The following is a 20487-nucleotide window of genomic DNA, read 5'->3' on the forward strand; positions in this document are numbered from 1 at the left end:
AGATTTTGGTTTATTCTTTTCTTTGAATTATTCATTGACTATCTATAATTTTCCAAAGAATAATTTCATAAAGTGCTGCAGCAATAAAACTCTCCATATATAGCACACCAATGTGGATGGTATTTATGATCTACTCAAAGAAAGATCAGCCCATTACATTAATCATGTAGAAGTTATATTTAATCATTTCTATTTGAAAATAAAACCTGCTCAGAGCTTTGAAACCTGCACGAAACCTAGAATTAAATTTCATACAACATTTTCTGCAACAATATATATAATTATTCAATAATTCCACGTTTGTCTGGTGTTCAGTAATCTCTCATGTCATTTTCTCTGAATTGTGAGTTGTATTTAATCTTTTTTATTTAGTAGTTTTTGCTTAGAACATTCCAGATTTAATAAGGAGAACTAGTAAGATGTATAAAGCCCTATCCTTTGATCAAGACAAGCTGAGCAGCAAGACAGCTCCTTCCTGAAACCCAGTTCTGATCTAACCACCACCAGGACACTAACACAGCTTCAAACATCTTCTGTGCTTATCCCAGCCTCTGCAAGAAGAGGAGGTACCCTTGCAGCATTTGTGCTGGCATGCTAGGCTGGGAACACAGTGTCTTCTTATAGAGTACCACAAATTTCCTTCAGGACCATGTGTAAGGATGACTGTCCATTCAGCAACTGGATGAAGGAAGCAAAGATGTGGCCAACTAGAGTTTATCACTAGAAGTGTAGTGACAATGGAATTGTAAGCGGCATTAGTAAGACTAGTAAATTCTTTTGAATGCCACCCACTTAGAGAATGAATTTTTCCCTATATTTGACTTCTGAGAGCGCTGAACCACACTGCATTTCAATTTGATCTGTCTGACAATTAAACTTTCCAGGCTTTGCTATACTCTGCCTGTATAAAGTCAAGAGAAAGCCAAGTCTGAAGACACAAGCTGCTCTTCAACAGGCCAAAAAGCAGAAGTTCTGCCTTGTACTTCTGGCAGGCTCACATGCACCATAAGCCAACTCATGCTAACATCTTTCAGATGTTTGAAAAGCTAAATACTGTATACCAATATGCCTAGTTTGTGGCATATGAAATCAAATGGAAAATGAGTGAGCATGATTCCTAATGAATCAGAATATATTGTCATAGAGCTTTACTTATGTCATAACTGCAGGAACAGTCCATAAAGTCAATTCTTGAAAAGCTGGGATCTGCAAATAAACAAACATGTACTTAATTAGAAAATAAATCTATGAAAATATAATAATGCCTTTATGAACTCTAACAAGCCAAGCGTGTGTGTGTCTAGAATACATAAACCTATACATATAAATGAAAGCTTTTTCTTCAGAATTTTAGGGTCTCTGCAAAGGAAGCAAAGAATAAACAATTGGTATAATACTAACAAGCTCAGCTTTTAGCTTTGAACATTAATAACTTATTTGAAATAGCTCAGCCTCCTGTATATGAGCCACCCTGTAGTGTTTCAGCTGATTTTGATTCTCTTCATGCAGAAACCTTTTAGCTAATCATTTTCATCTCTGTGTGTCAATAAATCTTGCATCTCTAGGGCAATGACTTTTACTCAGCAAATGTTAAGCAGAAATAAAACCACCCAGAACAGTCTAAGCATGAGAATTTCCGTAAGAATTTAGCAATATATTGATCCACTTCTCCCCCTTCTGACTTTTCATTACTATGTCGCTTTAACCTCCTGAATTCAAAAAGATAAAAAGCTAAAATAGCATGTGACTTACGGGCTTTAGTCAACCCTACTGAAATTATTTTTGAAGAGCTTCTTCACCAACAGCAAACTCAAAAAAAAAAAAAAAAAAAAAAAAAAAAAGGTTTTGTAATACTAAAGGTGCTAGAAAATGGTCAATAATCTATTCTGGATGGGAAAAATTGGCAGTCAGACTACAAGTGAATGACCTCTTCTATAAATATAGACAGAATAAAAAGCAGAAATTAGAAGATAAAAAATATATACAATAGTAGGAAAACAAAGCCTGTAATGAAAAGCCATATTTCTATGGATTTCTAAATGTAACATATTATTACATACCCTACATTTCCTCTTCCTTGGAAGCCAGTTGACAAAGTATTTACATTTTACACTGTTCCTTAAATAAAGTAAAATTAAGTTAATGTAACTCTTGTGTAATTATTTATAAGCATCTACTACCTAAGAGCCACTTGGATGTGCCAAATCACAGTTCCTGCACACCAGTTGAACAAATACTATTTCCATTCCCCTAGTATTTATCAATGAGAACCAGAAGATAATCAATAGTCACAAATAAATTTGATTGAAAACCCATCCTACTATTAAAATGGTCATTGAAAAATTTCTCACTGATCTTATTTTCAAGTTTTGAAGTCTAGCATAAAGAGGTGGTAAATATGTGGTTTAACCCCAGCTAGCAACCAAGCGCCACACAGCCACTCGCTCACCGTCCCCGCCCCAGTGGGATGGGGGAGAGAATCAGAAGGGCAAAAGTAAGAAAACTCATGGGTTGAGATAAGAACAGTTTAATGACTGAAATGAAATATAATAATAATAATAATAATAATAATAATAATAATAATAATAATAATAATAATGATGATGAAAAGGAAAACAACAAAAAGAGAGAGAGAAATAAAACCCAGGAAAAACAAGTGATGCAACCGCTCACCACCTGTTAACTGATGCCCAGCCAGTCCCCGAGCAGCGATTGCTGCCCCTCAGCCAACTCCCCCAGTTTATATACTGAGCATGACATCATATGGTATGGAATAGCGCTTTGGCCAGTTTGGGTCAGCTGTCCTGGCTGTGCCCCCTCCCAGTTTCTTGTGCACCTCCTTGCTGGCAGAGCATGGGGAGCTGAAAAGTCCTTGACTTAGTGTAAACGCTGCTTAGCAACACCTAAAACATCAGTGTGTTATCAACATTATTCTCATGCTAAATCCAAAACACAGCACTATACCAGCTACTGGGAAGAAAATTAACTCTATCCCAGCTGAAACCAGGACAAGATACTATGCCTCTTCAGTCCTAACACACAAGTATGATAAACAGTGATGAGCATCAAATCTTTAAGTTCACAACATAGATAATTGTCTATCTCTATGGTCATCACCATTCACCATTGGGAAAATCACCATGCATATAATACTACGCTCTCATCAAAACCTATTGAGTACAGTTGAATTAATGTACAGTTGAATTAATGTACAGTTGAATTAACAGTGACTGCCAGAGGAATTACAGTATTTACTGTATAGTGCCACAGAATGAGCTGTTAAAAATTTTTAAATAATGTTTACTGATAAAAATGTATTATAAATTAATTTGAATCATTGCCTTAGCAACAAAAATTTCATAGAAACCAGCACATTTAGCTTCTTTTGTCTTGTTTCTATTTTCCACCATTAAAATAAGTCACATTATCCAATTATATAGGAAGCATTGAAGAAAGGAATTATTTTCTTTAAAAAAAAATCATATAAAATCATTTTAATCTATGTAAGCACATGAAGTCTGATCCAGATAAATAGAAGTTAAAGACTACAACATCAACAATCTTTTTTAACCTCTCAAGTAGAAACCCATAATCGAAGCAAGGTAGTGTCTTTTACCATGTATTTTTGGCCCATAACTACCTTTGGTTTATAAGCAATTTTCTTCTATCAAAACTGTTATTCAAACTATATAAGCCTCAAAAAATAAGTGAAGTGCATGCTATATTTCTTTATCTAATAGCCAACCAAATATTACGTACATAATTGTATCTAATGTGTTGGCTAACTCACCGCTTGTGGTTTATCAGATTGCAATCTTGCAGTCTGATGTGGTTAATTTTAAAGCACTGTACCATTTTCTTGTCATCGTGAAAAGGAAGCGCAGAGACAACAGACAGTTAATAGAGCCACACAAATGGCCACTTTGCAGCTGATGCAACCACTGGTTCTGGGGAAGTCAGTGTAATTGGGCTGGTTGAGTTGAACCGAAGATCTGTCCCAAGGCACATGCTATCAATTTCAGCAGAGTGACATGGACTGGCTTTAGCTGGAATCTGATCACAAGAATTCAATGCAGTCATTAGTTTAAGTTTAAATTCTCTAAGTCTAAGAAGTTGCATTCTTTTACAACAGTGTTACACTGTCCATAACCCTGTTGCATTAACTTTCTCTGAATCACCTCTATTACATTTTCCTGATTACTTCCATAGAACAGGCGTTACTGATGATGCATATCAATAGCATGTTAGAGAAAAATATAGAGAGAAATCTATTTCAGTTCTACCAAGTATCAATAAGACAGACAGCTTTCCCGCAAATATCTGTTTGGAAAGCATAGTAGTAATTCTAGCTGTATTATGACTGACAGCAAGAACAGACTGCTTGAAGAAAATTAAAATATCTTGGTATTTACCAAAGTCAAAAGGAAATAATCTATACTGTTGACTATCAGTTAAGTACTGGTGTTTGATCCTCATGAAAGACTCACTGTTAGATGATGAAAACGTCTAAGGGTCCATTCTTTACGAATTCTATACAAATAAACTGTTGTTTGCAACTGTCTGCAATTAAGAAAAGCATGACTAATGACTGCAGCGAGACCTTCTTCATAGAACTCAGGCAGCCGTCAATAAAGGCATACATTCTCCTTTGATAATCACCCTCAGTTACACTTCTGACTTACATAGTTCAAAAGTGTCTTTGAAAGTTTGTTCAGGAATTCTTGCAAAATTCAAGTGTTACAGCTACTCTAATAATCTAAGAAAATTAAACATTGTACTGGTGCTGGGTCAGGTGTATTTCTAACCCCTCTGTGAGCTCATTCAGTTCAGCCAGCGGCAGAAAACTAAGCTGGGCAAAAAAACCCAGGGAGTGCTCAAAGCCGGCACTAAGGACAGCAGTATGAAATTCCATGAGGTGTTAAGAGCCACAATTTCTTCTGAAGGACATTTAAACAGCTGGTTGATGGCACAAAATATCACATATAGGATATTAACTTTCAGACTAAAATTCAAAAGACTCTTTATATCATTCTCCCTGCCGTATCTACTAAAGGTTTTTTTCTTTTTTTTTTTTTTTTTTAACCAAAACCATTTCAACAGAGCAAGGTTAGAGAGTTACTATGCATGCTGTTGAAATACATGAACTCTTCGTCTGGGCTCTTCTCAGATTTGGACTACCAGCTCCTTGTCAAGCTTGTTCCTAGCTTTCTTTTCCATGTACTTGTCCTTTTCTCTTCTTCATTGTTATCTCATACAGGCACTCCTCTTCCCAGCCCTCCCTTCCCACTAATAAGACTCCAATATCAATTTGTTATAATGGTTTTCAGCTTTTTTCCATATATAGAAACACTTCACAATGGAGGCGTAGACTCCAATAGAAGGAGTTTCAGCATAGCTACAACAGGTTGTTTTTGTCGATTCTTAGAATAGTCCACAGAAAACTAAGAGTCCACACACCACCAAGTGAAACTACTGAGCTATAATATTGACACAGAGATACAAAACCACAAAAAGTATTTATCACACAGTTTCATTTTCTGATCAAGAAACAGTTGTCTTCTCTTGCTGTCTGCTTGCCTCTTCCCCTGCCAATGGAAATGGCTGAGGTCTGCAAACACAGAGTGTGATTTCTTACCTTCTTTCAGAGTCTCCTGGAATCAGTTAACTGGAGAACAATTACAAAGCTTTCTGTAAGTCATTAACAGTTACATTACACCTCTCTAGAGGCCTTTGGAGTATCCAGTCTGTGTTTGCTCTGAGCTGAGTGAAATGCAAATCATTAGTACTTATTTCTGCTTGCTCTGCCACAGTTATTCAAACCACAAGGGCTTCAAGACATGTCCTAGTTACTGAAGAACTACACATGACAATATATCAGAAAAGTACTAGGGGGCAGCAGTTTTCAGCAGGATTTGCCAATACACAGCTGGGCCCAGACAGAAACTGATAACCTATAATCCAGCTAAACTATAACAGGTGTGAATGACCATTCTCTGTCAAACTGATGTGACAGCACAACTTCACAAACAGATTATGAGTTCTGGCACAAAATCTACTTTCTTTCAGTTTTAGCACAGACCTACCAAAGTGGGGTCATGATCCAAAATTTACACTCCCACATGTTTTTCCTGCAAATGTTGAAAAAATGGCAATGAAAATAAAGGCATCTGGCCATGAAATGGAGTCTCTATGCCAAAAGGTAGAAAGGGATAAATAATCCAAGGTAAAAGGACTATTTGCAACGATGTTACTAAAACTTAGAAGTAAAACTAACAGTATTCATAATGTGAATTTGTGACCATGGTATTACTTTGTTTCCCAAAGGATCAAGGTCATGTAGTTACATACCTGAAGGTGCCCAGAATACACCAAAATGAAGTCTTACATAGCAAAGCAGCCATTGGAAAAACTATGTTGTGCTATCACAGACAACTTTTTTCCAGCAATGTGTCAGTTTAAACAAAGCTGCATTAAGAACTTGCTTTTGAAAGTGCATTGCTTCCTATCCTGAGATGAAAACAAAACACGGAATTCAGAGCTTCCTACAGACTGAAAATTACAAGTTTATATCAGCTCCATTTGGCATAAAAATGTCAATCCAGTACTGACTGAAATCTCCTACCCCTATTCCTGCAATATGATAAACATAAGCTTCAGTAACACAAAACAATCAAGTTTTGTATGCTATGGCCAAGCAAAATGTTAACTAATCAACTTTATAATGATAAGTTGATCTCATCCTCTCCTAGCATCACTTTCAGCATCCAACAAATGTTAATCACATTTGTCCTAGCACAACATAACATTTCAACAGAATACATACCAACAGGGTCTTTATGTAAATATTCAGAAAAGTTCCCTGGGGCATATTTTCCTGCAGCACTTCATGCAAACCTGTGTACTAGTTCATTGATTTTGGTACATATCTGCCTAGAAAATACCAGTAATGGTTTTTATTTATTCAATGTAGAAATAAGAAAATGGGCTTAGAGTTGCTTTCTTTGTGTTTAAATATGAACATGAGCATATTTTCCAACTTCTCTGATATTTCAGCTTTGGTTTTCATAACACTGGAAGTGTCAGGAAGAAAGAAACAGATTCTGGTATCCCAATAATTTTTTTTATAACACAGGTGATATGGTGCCAATAAAATCACAACATAAGTATGTGATAACATTTAACATGGCTGTCTCAAATAAAAGCTAAACTCATCTCAGAGTTCTGAGTGCCTTAAGTATTTTTTAAGGTCACATTGTTATTGTAAAGTTTATGAATGTACAAAGTCCAAATAATTTGAAGTTTGATGCAGAGTCTTTCACAGATTGCTCCCGTAATGTCCTCATATAACAAAGGAAAATTGTGTAATTAGTCGTGACAATGGACTTCTTAAAAATTTAAACTTAGCTACCGTTTCAGCAAGAGAGTCTGCACTGCAGTTCAGATGCACAAGCTACAAAGCCTGCTTGTTCACTCACTGTGTGTATCCCTTCTAAGATCAGGAAAAGGAACAATCTAACTAGAAATAATCCTGCCAAGAACAAATATCAAAGAAGAAAAGCTAGAAGAAAAAGGTTGGGGTTTTTTTCCCCCCAGTTGCCAGATGAGTCCATTAACTATGATGTGGACTGTGGTCTTATCTCAAGCAAAGCATAATGCATTAGTCCATTTCACAACTGTTTGTTTATTATATCTTTTTAAAATATTGTGATATTTTCTAAACATAATGGGGCCTGCACAAAACCTGCTGATTGTTAGAAAACAGGATACAGTTTCAATGCACAGAATATATTTAACACTAAGTAAACTGAGCTGCAGAGAAGAAACAAGCTTTGGTTTATGTAATGTTGTTGCCTAATCTCTAACTCTCATGATGGGAAATAAAGTGCCTTTTATGAGGTTCAAGTCCCTCCAGAGTTATTTGGTAATAATGACTTAACAGGCAAAGTTTGAAAGTAAAACCAATTTTTAAGCGAGTCAGAATCACAGCTCTTTGGAGATTATCACTGGAGATAAAAATCAGCAACAAATACCCAGAGCCAAACAGAGAATGTCAGGGTTGTTTTCTGAGTTCATAGAAGCTTCTGAGTTTTATATGGTCTCCTTGCTAATTAAGATTCAATATACCAGTTAGCTGTGATCTTTGGTGTCTTCCACACCTGAATAATATTTTCTGACATTTGAGTCAAGCTAAATCTGAGTGTTTTAGCGACAGTAATGAACTGTACACTCAGAACTACATTAAAATAAGGTTTCCTTGGAACATGTGGAGATGCACCTGAAATGGTGGAGGTAGCACACATACTTGGAACACCTGGAGATGCACCTGAAATGTCATCCTTTTTTAAGAGTTCCAAGACAGCAGCGGTAACATACCAATACAATACTGTGACCTTTTCTTTTTTACTGAGACCTTTTCCTTCATTATTTACAGACTGCATACGGCAACCCTGAAACGGTTAAAGACAAAAGTAGGACCTCAGTATTATGTGAAAGTTAGTGCCTTGGGTGGCCTTATGCCCTAAACCATTATGAAGCATTGACTCAAGGGAGATCAATATCCTGGCAGTACTGGAGTTTGGAGCTTATGAAACCCGACAAGATCACAGCCTGAAATGGTAATTGGCAGAGAATGACAAGTTTTTTTACTGCTTTTATTATACTTAAAAATAAACATGTTTGGTTTATGTTTATTGGAAAAAACAACAAAACTATTTAACTTCAGCCTTTATTACTATTTTAGGGCCTCACATTTTTCTTCCTCGCTTCAGTCAATAGGGCCATTTTCAGATGAGAGCTTGGGGGTTTTGTTTTGGTTTTTAGAAGAGAGAGATTATTCAAATACAGGACTAGAAAATTTTGCTACAGTTACTAATACCATATTTCCAAGAAGCGGTCAGGGCAATGTGTAAAATCTTCTGGAATTAATAGAACAAAGAGGAAAAGGAAAGATGGCAAGACACTGTATCTTAACAGCTGGATGCCAATTACTAATCTCTGTTAACAGAACACAGTCATCTACCAGAGGTGTCTTTGTCTCCTCACTTGCACAAAGTGGCAATACCATTAGAAGTCTCTTCCTTTCACACAGCTCAGAATTTTAAACAGGTTTTACCTAAAAAGATTAATGTTCTCCACTCCACTGAAGCCATTATTACGCTTCTTTATTGCCACCCTAGTTATTATAAATTATGGCTCTTTCACCATTTGATAAATTCTGTAACTTTCATTTTTGTGTGGTTTTAAAGTTCACCCCTAAGAAGGAGGTCTTCTGTATAAAAAGGAACTGTCTTGATCATGTGAGACAGTTACATGAGGTGAAGTGTCAACAGAAATTTGCCATGGTATGCACTTCTAGTTAATGCCACCTGTAGAACACTAATGTATTTAGCATTATTAGACCCTCCTATTTTTTTTTCTAGCTGAAAAATTTGTAATGCTTCCTTGGTTGCTCTGTTTCTTGGATTTAAGGAAGTTACATATGCCCATATGACAATACCGCCAGAATTCAAGGTTAAAAGTATAAGTCAGGAACAGTATAAATTGAGGATCTAAATAGAACAATTTTGAAAGAATAATCATTTGAAGGCTTCTGGGGAGGTTTTGCTTTTGGTCATACAAGCCTTCAGTCTACACTCAGATCATGTTTTCTCTTTATTCTCTTTATCTAAAGATGGCAACTCCTAATCACAAAGTCCCTAATCCATCAGTTACTAGAAGCTTTTGGGATTTACCAAGGCAATGATTCTTCTTTCTAATTCTGACCTTTTTTTCCCCTATGCATTTACTGCTGGTATGATGCCAGGAGCCCCTGTGATTGATTGACAAAAGATGGAAACAAGGATGTTTAAGATAAAGCATTCCAGTAGCAAGTCTGTCATCCATTTTACTAATCTGCCATGTGGAGTCTCTGTGAAGTACTGAGGGCAGGCAGAAAACTGGGGGTTGAACAGGACATCTATATAACCAGCAATTCTTCCAACATACAATTTGGAAAATATGAGGTATTTCAGTGCATTAGATCAGCAGAAAAACTATTAACTTTTGTTGTATTAGTTTTCTGCCAACTCAGTGCAGTGAAATGGCTCAGCAACCCAATGACCAAGGGAATAAGGGAAAGGGTTTTGCCAGATGCAAGAGACAGCAACAAGGCAGCCAGCAGTTATATTGTCTTAGGCTGCTGGAGAGCTACAGTCCTAATTTCCTGACGTTTTTTACCTTTTACTGACTTATCAAGAGGTCAGATGGGGAACAGTGCTGTTGTAAGGAACTGGGTACACACAGCTGGAGGAAAAGGAGAACAGCAGCACTCCAGTAGCCCAGCTTAAATTAGTTTAAACCACTTGAGTCACTAGTGTCCTACGTTTTTGTCGTGGTTTAATCCCAGCCAGCAAGTAAGCACCACGCAGCCACTCGCTCACTCCCCACCAGTGGGATGGGGGAGAGAATCAGAAGGGTAAAAGGGAGAAAACTCGTGGGTTGAGATAAGAACAGTTTAATAATTGAAGTAAAATAAATTAGAACAGTTAAATAAGCAAAGCAAAAACCGTGCACGGAAACAAAGCAAAACAAGGAATTCATTCACTACTTCCCATGGGCAGGCAGGTGTTCAGCCATCTCCAAGAAAGCAGGGCTCCATCACGCATAACGGTTACTTGGGAAGACAAATGCCATCATGCCCAATGTCCCCCCCTTCCTTCTTCTTCCCCCAGCTTATATACTGAGCATGACGTCACATGGTATGGAATAGCCCTTGGGCCAGTCTGGGTCAGAACCCCCCCCCCCCCGGCTGTGCCCCCTCCCAGCTTCTTGTGCACCCGGCAGAGCAGGGGAAGCTGAAGTCTTTGACCAGTGTGAGCGCCACTTAGCACCTATTTAGCAACAGCTTAGCACTACTTAGCAAGAACCAAAGCATCAGTGTATCATCGACATTGTTCTCATCCTAGACCCAAAACACAGCCCCATACCGGCTACCAAGATGAAAATTAACTCTATCCCAGCTGAAACCAGGACAGCTTTTCAATTCTGTTTCCAAAGGTGAGATGCTTACATGTAATTAATTCCCTCAAATGGAGTAGCGAAGATATTTCTAAAGGATTGTTGGTGATAGATCACTAACCAATCTCACTGTTAACATCTAACTTGCCTACTCAAGTTTCCATCTTACTCCTGAAGCATGGAAAGGCCTTAAGAAAAATGAGCCTAACTTGTAATGTCAGGGGAACTGATAACACAGAAACAGCGAGGCTAACTGAGCTCCACACTTGCATTACCTAAAAGCTTAGGTTTCTCTTTGATTCTGTCAGTAACTAAGGTGCTTTTGCACATCTGTAAAGCACCTAGCTTATTTTTTTCCCTTTCCCCCCCCCAAAAAAAATCTTATTGAATCAAAAGGTCTGGGAGTTATCCTTAAGCGTGGCAAACCAACTATTCGTTACAGCTCTGCAAGGATAAAAGTTCTGAGGAAAGAAAGGAAAGGAGAGAGAGAAGATATTGTTTCTGTTTAAAACAAAACAAAAAATCTAGCTGAAGATTTATTGACTTCCCTTTCAGTTTATGCTCTCTAGATATCTTACTAATTAGTATGCAGTGTCATTCACAAAACAATCAGAAAACTGAGAAAATCAAAGGCAACAAAAAAGCCAGGAAATTGCACTTCTCACACTACTTGTTGCAATCTTTTTCAGCTGTTTGTTTACTGCATCTTACAGATGTGGCTCAGTTATAAGACCTTAATTATTTGTGGAGAAGACTTAGCCAGTTTGTGTCACATTCTGCCCCCAGGTGCACAAGCGCAGTGTCACCAGAACTGTATGCAAGCACCTAAATGTTCTTTAGTATCTCAAATGGAAAAAATTAGTATAGTATTCCTATTGAAGAAGAAACTTAACACTTAAATATGTTGCAGGAAACTTAATATCCTTTGCCTAATTTCTCTTTTTTCCTGGAGGAGCAAAACACTCTGTTAACTGATATGTGCAGTACTTTGCAAACATTTAAACTCTAGAACTCTGCCATTCTTATAATACCATTATTTAGTAACTTTAAAATAATTTTTCATACATTTCTATTGCGTCCAGTGAACTTACAAATTTACAAAGCTTTTCAGAAAATGACTGTGTAGCCTAGAACAACCAAACTTGTGCCTGAGGTTGAGCAGGAAGGGAAGGAGAGAAACCTCGAAGTGTGGCTGGATGCCAAAAGGGTACTTGGCAGAAAAAAAATACTGGGAACCACTCACCACTGATAAAGTGATCATCTCATGATTTTTTGCAGCCATGATATAGCAAATCATGCCATGTTATTGGGGGGGGGGGGGGAATTCGCTCTTAAGAAAAATTCAGCATTTTTTTCAACCTTCATGGATAATACATTAGATTTTTAATGATCTTCCAATATTTTCTTTTAAAATATACGACTAAAATAACTAACAATGTTTTTGTGTAGCATAAAGGTGTTTTTCTAGACTTGTCTAGGGACTATATAATGTATTTCATTGGCTTATCATATAATATCTAACAACATTTTCTTCTGCAATTTGCAACATTTCTATTCCATTAATAGAACGATATGAGCCCATTTCTTCAGCTAATTAAGTCACATATAAGTATTCTCACGTGTGTTAGTTGAAAACTGCATTAAGTAGCAAAAATGTCAGCACATTTCAAAGATACGGCATTCATATCTTACTAGAATTCAGCCTGTAATCACATTTATAATTCCTTTGACCCTATGCCCCTCAGAAAAATCAATTTACACCACTTTTATAAAACCTTCAAAATCATACTTGATCTAAAATTGTTTGCATGCAATAGTAGAAAAAAGCCAAGCTAGTAAGAGCCAAGGAAAAAAACAAAAACAAAACACCAAACAGATAAGCCATGAAAAATGTAGCCCAAAACCACACAGGTCATGAAGTCTATAAATTACACTATTGAAACAGATGTGCTCTGATTTCTGATTTGGCCTGTAGGCTAGACCAAACTACACCATTCATCCAAACTTCCCAACTCTTGTAAAGTGCTTGGAACATTATGTAACAACTTCTAACAGACAAAAATCTTTTGTAAAACACTAATAATTTCATAATCCTACATGAAACTCTAGAACTGGTAAATGACCTTGAATTCATTAACAGCTAGGATTACATTACAGAATATTCCTGGACACATTCAACAGTCACAAGTTGAACCTCCTATAAAAGCTAGCCAAGCAACTACTTTCTTTTCCCCAAATGGTCTCTATTAACACAGCTCACTACAACTTCAGGAGTTGCTCAGGCAAGCATCTTAGCTTGTTTCTTTTCCAATTTTAAAAACTTTGTTCCAAGAAAGTAAAGGTTTTAAAAAGGCGTGGTTGTGCTGTTGCTCAGTTCTGTTCCCAACAGAAGACCACTTAAAGATCTTCTCCAAAACCCACGTGGTATTTTAAGGCTGGCACAAGAATCTGGTATTTACAGTGCCTGCTGGGAAGGCGACACTTTGTGAGCTATTTATTTTTTCCCAGGTAGCTTCACAACATGATATTTGCTCTCGGTGTGTCCTTGCTGTATGTTAGATGCTGCCCTGTGAATAAAGCAGTGCCATAGTGTCACCTAGTGGGAAGTTCTGCTTGCTGCCTCTCTTTTTACAGTACTAACAAATAACGTGTTAAATAACTAAAAGGAAAATCAGTGTGTTGTTTTTACCTGCATTCTGATATTCCACATTCCAGCCCACTATACTCCTATTAAAAGCTTTTTTCTTTTCCTAAAAAGCAGGCAATAGTCCAGAGTACAATACATACAGTACACTTTTCTCAGACTGTCATTTAATAAATATCTGGTGAGCATTTTGTCTTAACTGGCTGATTTAAATATACATTGAGTTCTGTTGCTGTTCTTTGATTCCATGCCAATATCTTAATGCAAGATTCTCTTCAATATTCTACTTTATCTTTTCTTTTATTTCCTACAATGACACTGCCATTGTTTAACCCCAACCAGCAACTAAGCACCACACAGCAGCTTGCTCACTCTGCCCAGGTGGGATGGGGGAGAGAATCGGAAGAGTAACAGTGAGAAAACTCATGGGTTGAGATAAAGACAGTTTAATAGGTAAAGCAAGAGCTGTGCACAGAAGGAAAGCAAAACAAAGAATTCATTCACTACTTCCCATTGGCAGGCAGGTGTACAGCCATCTCCAAGAAAGCAGGGCTCCATCATGCATAACGGTTACTTAGGAAGACAAACACCATCACTCCAACCAGCCCAGCCCAGCCCAGCCCCCAGTTTATATACTGGGCATGATGTCATACGGTATGGAATAGCCCTGTGGCCAGTCTGGGCCAGCTGTCCTGGCTGTGCCCCCTCCCAGCTTCTTGTGCACCTGGCAGAGCATGGGAAGCTGAAAAGTCCTTGACTGGTGTAAGCACTGCCTAGCAACAACTAAAACATCAGTGTGTTATCAACATTATTCTCATGCTAAATCCAAAACACAGCACTATACCAGCTACTGGGAAGAAAATTAACTCTATCCCAGCTGAAACCAGGACAGACACACATTTCCGCCTAATACTATTTCCATTTCCTCTCAGGAACTCTAATGACCTGTGAAAAAGAGTTTCAAACCGCTGATTTTTTCAGTAGTAAGGAGGATTTTTTTCAAGGATGGCACTAGCTGGTACCTAAGGATCAGGGAGCATAGAGTTGTAGGTTTTTTTTTTTAAAAAAAAAAAAAAAAAAAAGTAGTATTGATTGCTTTGACTCAATACATGTGTGATAACACAACTGGAAATAATCATGTTTTTTAAAAATGACTTTTTAGATTAGAAATGATTGGAAAGTATGTTAGCTAATTAGCTGCACTAGAGGTAGAACAACAGTTAAAACTGTTGTTTCTAATACTTAATCACTGATCACTGTTATACTGGGGGAATTCATTCACTTCTGTGGAATTTTTTGAGGGGTTGGTTTTGGTTTGGGTTTTTTTCATAGAATCATAGAATCGTCAAGGTTGGAAAAGACCCTTAAGATCATCGAGTCCAACCGTTAACTTATCACTGCCAAGTCCACCACTAAACCATGTCCCTAAGCACCACATCTACCCGTCTTTTAAAGACCTCCAGGGATGGAGACTCAACCACTTTCCTGGGCAGCCTGTTCCAATGCCTGACTGCCCTTTCGGTGAAGAAGTTTTTCCTAATATCCAACCTAAACTTCCCCTGGTGCAGCTTGAGGCTGTTTCCTCTTGTCCTATCACTCATTACTAGGAAGAAGAGACCGACCCCCACCTCACTACAGCCTCCTTTCAGGCAATTGTAGAGAGCGATAAGGGCTCCCCTCAGCTTCCCCTTCTCCAGGCTAAACAACCCCAGCTCCCTCAGCCGCTCCTCATAAGACTTGTGCTCCAGACCCTTCACCAGCTTCGTTGCCCTCCTCTGGACACGCTCCAGCACCTCGATGTCCTTCTTGTAGTGAGGGGCCCAAAACTGAACACAGTACTCGAGGTGCAGCCTCACCAGTGCCAAGTACAGGGGCACTATCACCTCCCTGGTCCTGCTGGTCACGCTATTCCTGATACAAGCCAGGATGCCATTGGCCTTCTTGGCCACCTGAGCACACTGCTGGCTCATGTTCAGGCGGCTATCAGCCAGCACCCCCAGGTCCTTTTCAGCCAGGCAGCTCTCCAGCCACTCCTCCCCCAGCCTGTAGCATTGCATGGGGTTGTTGTGACCGAAGTGCAGGACCCGGCACTTAGCCTTGTTGAACCTCATACAGTTGCCCATCGGTCCAGCCTGTCCAGGTCCCTCTGCAGGGCCTTCCTACTCTCCAGCAGATCGACACTTCCACCCAACTTGGTGTCATCTGCAAACTTATTGAGGGTGCACTCGATCCCCTCATCCAGATCATCAGCAAAGATATTGAACAGGACGAGCCCCAATACTGAGCCCTGGGGAACACCACTCGTGACCGGCCGCCAACTGGATTTGGCTCCATTCACCACCACTCTCTGGGCTCGGCCGTCCAGCCAGTTTTTAACCCAGCACAGAGTGCACCCATCCAAGGCATGAGCAGCCAGCTTCTCCAGGAGAATGCTGTGGGAGACTGTGTCAAAGGCCTTACTAAAGTCCAAGTAGACAACATCCACAGCCTTCCCCTCATCCACTAAGTGGGTCACCTTGTCATAGAAGGAGACCAGGTTAGTGAAACTGGATCTCCCTTTCATAAACCCATGCTGGCTGGGCCTGATCCCTCAGTTGTCCCGCACTTGCTGCATCATGGCACTCAAGATGATCTGCTCCATGACCTTCCCCGGCACCAAGGTCAGGCTGACAGGCCTGTAGTTCCCCGGATCCTCCTTCCGACCCTTCTTGTAGAGAGGCGTCACGTTTGCTAGCTTCCAGTCATCCAGGACCTCCCCGGTTGACCAGGACTACTGATAAATAATGGAGAGTGGCTTGGCCAGCTCCTCTGCCAGCTCCCTCAGTATCCTCAGGTGGATCTCATCTGGCCCCATGGACTTGTGCGCATCCAGGTGGAGGAGCAGGTCAGTGACTGCCACCTCTTCGACAACTGGGACTTCACTCTGCATCCTATCTCCATCTCCCAGCTCACGGGCCTGAAAAACCCGAGGATGACTAGCTTGACTATTAAAGACTGAGGCAAAGAAGGCATTAAGTACCTCTGCCTTCTCCTCATCCTTCGTGGCAATGTTTCCCTCTGCATCCAACAAAGGAGGGAGATTCTCCCTGGCCCTCCTTTTGTCACTGACATATTTATAAGAACTTTTTTTGTTGTCTTTAACAGCGGTGGCCAGTTTAAGTTCCACCTGTGCCTTCGCCTTTCTGATCTTCTCCCTGCATATCCTCACAACATCCTTGTAATCCCCCTGAGTCGCCTGCCCCTTCTTCCAAAGGTCATAAACTCTCCTTTTTTTCCTGAGTTCTAGCCAAAGCTCCCTGTTCAGCCAGGCCGGTCTTCTCCCCCGCCTGCTCGACTTGCGGCACATGGGGACAGCCCGCTCCTGCGCCTATGAGATTTCCTCCTTGAATAACGTCCAGCTTTCCTGGACTCCTTTGCCCTTCAGGACTGCTTCCCAAGGGACTCTGTTAACCAGACTCCTGAACAGCCCAAAGTCTGCCCTTCTAAAGTTCAGGGTAGCGGTCTTGCTTGACCCCCTTCCTTACTTCACCAAGAATTGAAAACTCTATCATTTCATGGTCGCTGTGCCCAAGACAGCCTCCGACCACCACATCGCCCACCAGGCTTTCTCTGTTAGTAAACAGCAGGTCCAGTGGGGCACCTCCCCTGGTTGACTCGCTTACCAGCTGCGTCAGGAAGTTATCTCACACACACTCCAGGAACCTCCTAGACTGCTTCCTCTCTGCTGTGTTGTATTTCCAGCAGATATCTGGTAAGCTGAAGTCTCCCACGAGAACAAGGGCTAGGGATTGTGAGACTTCAGCCAACCGCTTGTAGAATACTTCGTCTGTTGTCTCATCCTGGTTGGGTGGTCTGTAACAGACTCCCACCAGGATATCTGCCTTGTTAGCCTTCCCTCTGATCTTTACCCATAAGCACTCAACCTTATCATTACTGTCGTTAAGCTCCAGACAGTCAAAACACTCCCTGACATACAGGGCTACCCCTCCCCCGCTCCTTCCTAGCCTGTCCCTTCTAAAGAGCTTGTAGCCATCCATTGCAGCACTCCAGTTATGTGAGTCATCCCACCACGTTTCCGTGATGGCGACCACATCATAGTTTTCCAGCGCAATGGCTTCCAGCTCCTCCTGCTTATTGCTTTTTTTTGGAGGTCTTCCTAAAGGAAATGTTATCATTTTCTAATACTGTTTTTGAACTGGCATTCACTTACCCCAGTGCGCAAAGGGAAGAATGATTTAGTGGTTTGAGGAATGGGAAGGGAGGGAATAGTACAACACAAGCAGGGAATCTTTTATTGGTATTGGATGCTGCTGTAATCACTGGAAGATGACTTTTGACAGTTGCACCACATACATGTATGAGCTTATCGCTATAATGCTAGCACAAAGTGGTGGCTCAGAAGTTGGTGGATCCAGCTCTACTCAGCAACCACTGAATTCTTCTTGCTAAATACTGTGACTTGTATTGCTCTGTGAATTTTCTACAATATGCTGTTAAACACACAACACATTAGGGGTTTTTTTTACGTTATTCCAACTACAGCTACAGTTGGTATTTATTACTATTAGCCTTTTAAAGGTCAAAAACTTGACTAGCTCATTTGTAAAGCAATCTGTGTTTTGCTGACAGAAGATGTTATAGGAATACACGGTATAACTGACAGCTAATCACCTTTAGCATACAGAAGCATTTTTGCTGATTTAAAGTATTTTAAGTGTATGATTCACTTGAAATGTTAAATGGCAAGAAAAGTTTCTTAAACCATTACCCCAAAACCCAATAAATCTGAGATAGAGAGGAATTAACCAAAGAAACTGTCTTGCTGAGTATCATTGCATGAAAATTAATATTCCTTTCAATATCACTGAATGCAAATAATATAGCTTCTCTTAGTCTAAAAATAACTATCTTCTATTTTGACTAGTGACACTTTTGTCTTAAACGTAAAGTTTCCTGATTAAAATAGGAGTCCTTCAGGAATAATCTATTTCTATACTTTAAATTCACCATTATTTAAATATTTCAAATGTGATTTTTTTTCCTTCTCAAGAAGATGGAGGAGGGGGACAGTAAAACCCAATAAGGCCATGCAAGGTCTGCATGAAAAAGGAACTGAATTTCACTTAGCTCAGACAGCTTCATAATGATACTTTTTTTTTAGAAGCACCTTGTTGATTTCTATGGTTAGGAAAAGCAAAAACTAGTAAGTGGGTCACTTAGTTTCCTGATTAACTTTTCAGTGAGCCCTAACAATTTTAAGTCTCAAAAATTCTATTTTTTTGATTACACAGAATTGACATTTATGTACTCTGGCAGACCTAGACAAGCCACGTAATGGGCTTTTCAAGAGAAAACTCTGTTCATCTTCACGTGAGTAGCAAGAGCTGGACTAGTGGTCTGTAAAGAGACTACAGTGGTGAAATACCATCATCTGCAGAAGACAGAAATAAAAATGAGCCCATTTTCAGAGCTAAAAGTGAATAGTTCTATTCAGGCATAGTGCCCCTCCTTGATAAATCTGGGAATTGAAATCAAAGTAACACCACTTTTTTTTCTTTTTAATGTGCTTAAAGCTGTATCCTGTATAAAATACATCCTCCTCGGCTGCCCCAAATGACTCCTTAGGAAACTGTACTGTGTAAACAAAACAAAACAAACCTCTTTCTTTAACTTAGGGCTCACTTACAATGTTACAAAACTTCTTGCTTGCTTTAAAATAAAAAAAGTGTGAGGAAAGAGGGCATTTAATGCATTCAGTGACTGACTTCATAACATTTAAATCATTTTGACCCAATAGTAATAAGTGAAGCACAATTAAATTATATGGCTGTGTAGCAAAAAAAATTTAGCAAATTTCTTATGCACAGTATAAAGTTTCCTATTTTATGTCAGCAGACTCCTGAAATAAAATGATCAAATGTTTTTTTAATAGTAACATAAGAAAAGCTGATCACAGGCTATGTAGTAGTTTCACTTACTATTTTTACAAAGTAGCTAATTGCAAGGCTGTACCAGGGAGTCTGATGCATCGTTACCTTACAGGAGCAACATACTGAAAGATAAATAGGAGTCTTGGTTTGCTCTTATTTTCACAGTCGCAAAACTTTTATGCCCTATTCTTCAGATGTATTGAAAAAGAAAAGTTATTTCAATGCTTAGAATTCTGCTTTGCTTCTCTAGCCAATATTGCCCTGCCTGTGGTGGATAGTAAAAGGCAGAAAACCAGTGTCAGGTCTTACTCAAGTCAAACAGAGGTATATTCATATAGTCAGCTGCAAGATAGCAACCTACAAAGCTATTAGAGACTACTTCCTTACAAACACAGCCAAATACCGCTGGAGTCCACAAGCTGGAGTAAAACTTATCTTTATAACCATTTAGGAAAAGTAGCTTAAAGCCTGTACTTAGCTTATATGAATCATGGGTGAGTGAATAAGAGGCTGCTGATCTCTGAATTCTCAACAAAAATAGAAGAGCTTCCCTGTGCTTTGTGGAAGAAAAGTTGTTAAATTTTCAGTATTCGAGAAGCCAAGAGACAGAATCAATCTTAAAGTAGCTTATAGTAGGAGAACAAATTAGACTTGAAGATTTATTTTGCTGCAAGAGTACCGAAATTGATCTTCAGCTCTTGTATTCTCTCTTCCTTCTCACATTTCTTAAGAAAAAAAAAATTTCCTCTATGAGCAAAAAAGCTAATATGCAGCATCTACTATCTCATGACTAAATGAGTGATGTATCTCAAGCACATACAGTTGCTGGATGGAAAAATGGATAATAAGCCATACATTAGTAGGCTACATGAATATCTGAGACACCCAGTAAGGTCAAATTTTCATACTAGGGTAATT

General features: G+C 39.1%; 1 long non-coding RNA gene across 1 annotated transcript in view; it reads right to left on the reverse strand.

Annotated features, from left to right (window-relative positions):
- Positions 1 to 20487, reverse strand: part of LOC148056182 (uncharacterized) — a 24834-nt gene continuing 4347 nt past the window's right edge. Inside the window, exon 3 of the long non-coding RNA XR_015703863.1 lies at positions 1 to 1206. This is a non-coding gene — a long non-coding RNA (uncharacterized LOC148056182). The remainder of the gene's footprint in view (positions 1207 to 20487) is intronic.

This window comes from Nipponia nippon, unplaced genomic scaffold, assembly GCF_047370975.1.
Source record: "Nipponia nippon isolate SJK-2023a ecotype South Korea unplaced genomic scaffold, ASM4737097v1 scaffold_17, whole genome shotgun sequence".
Taxonomy (NCBI): Eukaryota; Metazoa; Chordata; class Aves; order Pelecaniformes; family Threskiornithidae; genus Nipponia; species Nipponia nippon.